The sequence below is a fragment of the Nyctereutes procyonoides genome, unplaced genomic scaffold (assembly GCF_905146905.1).
Source record: "Nyctereutes procyonoides isolate TBG_1078 unplaced genomic scaffold, NYPRO_anot_genome, whole genome shotgun sequence".
Lineage (NCBI taxonomy): Eukaryota > Metazoa > Chordata > Mammalia > Carnivora > Canidae > Nyctereutes > Nyctereutes procyonoides.
Genome location: NW_026575043.1, coordinates 52282640 through 52288076, shown reverse-complemented (window position 1 = coordinate 52288076; position 5437 = coordinate 52282640). Strand labels below are relative to the sequence as shown.

Below are 5437 nucleotides of genomic sequence, written 5' to 3'. Positions count from 1 at the left end.
TCCACACATCCATTTTCATATCAATGGGAAATGCTTTCCAGATGTGTGTTAGAGGTGCTAGGCTTCGCACTGCTGACTTTTTATTTTCTGCTAGGTCTCTGCCTGGCCCGGCACACAGCCCATTGTTTTTATATCAAAAAGATGGGTCGTACCTGCTTCATAACCCGGAGGAATTCACAGCAACCTGAAGGAACTGAAGGAATGTGGTTTCCAGATCCAATTAGAGAGATGGGACTGGGTCCCCAGGGTTCTCAGGCTCAGCTGCCCCAGCCTACAATGTCATTCATTGTCTCGTGGGCTAAATGAGTCAAGTTTCTAACCCCCACCTTCCATCGCCTTGTGCATGGCCCCGGAGCATACCCAGAAGGGAGTTGACCATTAAGCTTTCTCTGTTGGTTTTGGGTCTTCTGCTGTTTCTGCAGATGTTCTTTGTGGGGGCATAGAGAAGGGATCCCAGGCTCGAGTCTTTCTTGGGGAAGCCCAAATCCTCCCCTCATTTGAAGAACCTTTACTTTTTGCTCATGGGTGGCAGAGAACTCTGGAACATGAGCTTTAACATCAGAACCCTGGCCTGGCCATTTACTAGGCTGTGTGACCTTGGGCAAGCCCCTTGATCTTTCTGAGCCTCTGATGGCTCATCTGGATGTTGTAGATTTTAATCATTCATATCTCTTCGATTATCATGAAGTTGAAAAGAGACAATGCATGCAAAACTCTTATCATAGAGTCTTTTTTTTTTTAGATAGTATTTATTTATTCCTGAGAGACACAGAGAGAAGCAGAGACATAGACGGAGGGAGAAGCAGGCTCCCCACAGAGACCCCAGTGTAGGACTTGTTCCCCGGACTGGGATTACACCCTGAGCCAAAGGCAGACGCTCGACTGCTGAGCTGCCCAGGTGTCCCAGAGTCTTTAATAAATAGTAGCTAATATCATTATCACTTGTGCTACTACTGTTATAATAATTTAACCTAAGCTTGAACCCACACTGATTTTCCCATGGTGTTCCACTGGTTTGTAAAGGAGTGTGAACAAAATGCCTTCCAGAAGTCCTCCCTGGCCCCACCTTAAAGTTTCTCTTGATACATCCCTGTTGGGCACATCTCTCAGAGCCTTGGGAACAAACATTATGGCCTAATATTTGGGAGCCACATCAATGACTTTGAACTCTAGGTAATTTTTTTTTTCTTTTCTATTTTGAAGGACCATGCTGATTAGGGGCAGAGTCAGATCAGAGATTTAAAGTAAAGTCCTGAGCTCTGGAGTCAAAGCTGGCTAAAGTTTTTCTTTGATGTGTGCCTTCCTCTTTGTCCAGGGAGGATTTCCACTGGGCACATAGTAGGCACTCAGTTAACATGTGTTGAGTGAGTGGCTAGAAAAGGGGCTTAGTGAGGAAGCAATAATGTGATAATGACATTCGTATTGACTATTTTCTGGGTTCTGAGGGACTCTATGCCAGGCAGCAGGCTAGTGTATGTGAGATTTTTCATCTACTACTCATGGAATATTCTGTGAGGGAGATATCACAAAGCTCTTTAGGGAGATAAGGATATTGAGATTTAGCCTGAGACTCCATTCTGGTGAAGTGTAGAGCTGGATTTGGGCCCAGGGAACCTGAGGAAAGAGTTCTTGCACTTGCCTGCCAGGTCATAGGCCTGACTCAATTGTTCAATTGTTCACATTTTGAGTTGGTTTCATGTGCGAGTCCCCAGGGAGCTGCCCTACCCACTTTCACTTTGGGATGACATGGGTGGGAGCATGAAGCTGGAACAGAATGTTTCGATCCTCTTCTTTAAAGAAAGACAATGTGGGGATCCCTGGGTGGCTCAGCAGTTTGGCGCCTGCCTTTGGTCCAGGGCGTGATCCTGGAGTCCCGGGATCGAGTCCCGCGTGGGGCTCCCGGCATGGAGCCTGCTTCTCCCTCCTCCTGTGTCTCTGCCTCTCTCTCTCTCTCTGTGTGTGTCTATCATGAATCAATCAATCAATCTTTAAAAAAAATAAAGAAAGACAATGCATTACTAAATAGATTATGTCCATGAACAGATTCCATAGACCAAGCTCATAGGGAATTAGTTCCTGGACACTTTTACAAAGGACAAGATAGACCTTTACAAATCCTCTAATGATTTCATCACTGTTAAACAATTATAGATATTATAGCTCTGTATTTCTGAATGCAAAGAGGAAAAGTCTACAAAGGACAGGGCCACATATTTAAGAGATAATTAAATTTTGTGCCTATCATTTTAGCTTAAAACTTTATTATTCTTATTTCAAGTTTATGGGTTTTTTTTTTTAAAGATTTTATTTATTTATTTGACAGAGAGAGCATGAGCAGTGGGGGAGCAGCAGAGGGAGAGGAAGAAGCAGGCTCCCCACTGAGCAAAGAGCCTGATGTGGGGCTCTATCCCAGGACCCTGGGATCATGACCTGAGCTGAAGGCAGACACTTAACCTACTGAGCCACCCAGGTGCCCCTACTTATGTTTTTTTTTTTAACTTAAAAAAAAAATAAATCAGAAAGTATAAAAGCGTATACAGTGAAGACTCCCTCCTTCCCCAGTCCAGAGGCATCTACTTCTTCTCCTGGGGAGCAACCAAGGCTTTCAATTTCTTGCCTGCCTCTATAGAAAGAGTCAATTATCAGAGGCTTCAATTAGGTTGGACAGAACTTTCCTTTGGATGGGTCCCTGGTTTGTATCTGTTTCTTGAGTTTCTGACAACAAGCTTGGTGTAAAGAAAATTAAAGGCAATAAAAATAATTATTAAAGGACACAAGTACTTTCCGTCCAGCAGGTCTCATGTCTCAGCTGCAGAAGCAGATGCTGAGGACTGTTTCTTCTCCCACTGGGACAGCTGGCTGGGTTCCCTGGTCCTCCAGGCACTGCAACAGTTGATCTCCAACTCCAAATCATGGGAGGCCTTTGATCTCTGGTCCCAGGCCTTTGATTGGTCTCCATGGCAACCACCATGCCCCAGCCCCCTGTGGTGGAGAATGCACCCTATTGTTCCATCCTCCCCACCTTCCTCCACCTTAATTACCTGTGCCCATTCAGGATGGTTCCACCTCAGGCTTCTGTTTGCTTTGACGAGCCAGGAAGACATGTTCCTCAGCGGCTTCATTTTCTTTCTCTACCTGTCCTCTCTGGCTACATGATGCCTCCATTGCTTCTGTGGGCCTGGGTTCACCCTCAGTTATCCGCAGGACTGAGTCCTAGGGACTCTGTTCAGGGAGTCACCTTGCATTTTAAAGCCTTGGGTGTCTCATCTGTACAATGGAGATAAAAGTGGTCTGAGGGCTGAAAACTAAACACCTTCAAAGCACAGTGGCTGGCATATAAGTAATTAATAAAGGTGATGTGTCTTTATTAAAGGAGAACACCCTAGGGGCTCTAAATTTGGTGATTGGGGTTAGCTGCTCACTGGTAATTGAACTTGTACTGTCAACTTGGACTGTTTGTCAGACACCCAGGGTGTCTGGGTGGCTCAGTCAGTTAAGTGTCTGCCTTTGACTCAGGTCATGATCCCAGGGTTCTGGGATTCAGCTCCACATTGAGGCTCTCCACTCAGCGGGGAGTCTGCTTCTCCCTCTTCCTCTGCCCCTCCACCCGACTCATGCACACACTCTCTCTCTTTCAAATGAATAAATAAAATCTTAAAAAAAAATCTTGGGTGCTTGCTTTGGCAGCACAGATACTAATATTGGAATGATGCAGAGAAGATTAGCATGGCCCCTGTGCAAGGATGACATGGAAATTCGTGAAGCATTCCATATTTTTATTTAAAGCCACAGCGAGATGCCCATACATACTTATCAGCAAAGATAAAATAAAAAATGGTGAAAATGCCAAATGCTAGGAAGGATGAGGATGTGGGGAAACCACATTTTCATACTTTAGTGGGAGTATAAAATGATAGACCTTGGGCATTAGCTTGGAAAATAATGTCTGAAAAATAAAACAGAACAAAACTAAGCATAAAAAAAATCTTGGACTGTCATCTATCTATCATCTATCTATCTATCTATCTATCTATCTATCTATCTATCTATCTATCATCTATTTATACCAGGCCTCCCCCTGCCACTTCAATTCACAGTTTTACTTTCTACAGTTCAGTACCTGCAGTCAACCATGGTCTGGAAGTAGATGACCCTCCTGACTATCTTCAGAAGGTTAATAGCAGCCTGATGCTACATCACATATCTACATCACCCACCTCGCTTCCTCTCATCATGTAGGCATTTTATCATCTGACGTCATCACCAGAAGGATGAGTGCAGTACAAGAAGATGTATTGAGAGAGAGACCACATTCACCTGTTATTATAGTATGTTGTTATCATTGTTCTATTTTATTAGTAGTAGTAGTTGCTAATCTTTCACTGTGCCTAATTTATAAATGAAAATTTATCCTAGATTTGTATGCATAGGGAAAAATAGTGTGTATAGGATTTGGTATTCCCCACAGGTTGAGGCATCCACTGGCAGTCTTGGAATGTTTCCCCTATGGATAAGGGGGGGATTATTGTATTTATTTCCTGTGTTCTAGCTTGATGGGTGGCCTTTCTCTGTGACACACCATTGGCTGTTCATCTCTAGTGAGCTCATCCTATTATGCTTCTTCTTACCTCTGAGCCTCTGAATTTTCTGTTCCCATCACCTTGAATGTCCCTTCCTGCCCTCCCTCCTGCCCCTTGGTTAACTCTTAAGAGACCCTTTGGGTCTTAGCTGAGATGTCATGCTCTCTAGGTTGTTATTTGACTCACCAGGATATCTACCTTAGCAGTTCCTATAACTTGGTATTTATCACAATGCATCCCAATTATCCATTTTCTTACCTGTAACCCCTTCCCGTCTGTGAGCCCCTGGAGAGCTGGGCCTGTGTTCTCTTCAGTGTTTAATTCCTGTGCTGAACATCTGATCTGGAAAGTTCTCAGGAGATATGTGGATCTGTTCAGTTAACAAATATTTATTGAGTCACTACTATGTGTCAGGCCTTATAGTCACCAACACAACAAGAGGAACCTTACCCTCAGGGAATTTGCAGTCTCATAATATGGGTGCATAAATGGACATTGGCTCTGGAGAGCTGGTCCATCAGCGATATGGAACCTGTTGTAGTTGTTGGGCACACTTTGCCCATCTCTGTACATCTGTACTTGTTCTTCCCACTGCCTGGGCAGCCTGTCTCCTGTGTCTGCTTAGCTCCCATACCAGAGCTAGGGCAACATATCACTGTGGCAAGTCATTATGTTTGTGATTCCCTTTGCTTTGAAAATTCCATCAAAGCAGGGTCTTGGGACGCTTGGGTGGCTCAGTGATTGAGCATCTGCCTTTGGCTCAGGTCATGATCCTGGGGTCCTGGGATTGAGTTCTGCATCAGGCTCCCTGCAGGGAGCCTGCTTCTCCCTCTGCCTTTGTCTCTGCCTCTATCTCG

General features: G+C 44.5%; 1 non-coding gene across 1 annotated transcript; it reads left to right on the top strand.

Moving 5' to 3' along the window:
* The first annotated feature begins 3671 nt into the window (after nucleotides 1–3671).
* On the top strand, nucleotides 3672–3778 carry LOC129508433 (U6 spliceosomal RNA). Its single transcript, XR_008664171.1, has one exon. It is a non-coding gene; the product is annotated as a U6 spliceosomal RNA (small nuclear RNA).
* Nucleotides 3779–5437: the final 1659 nt, after the last annotated feature.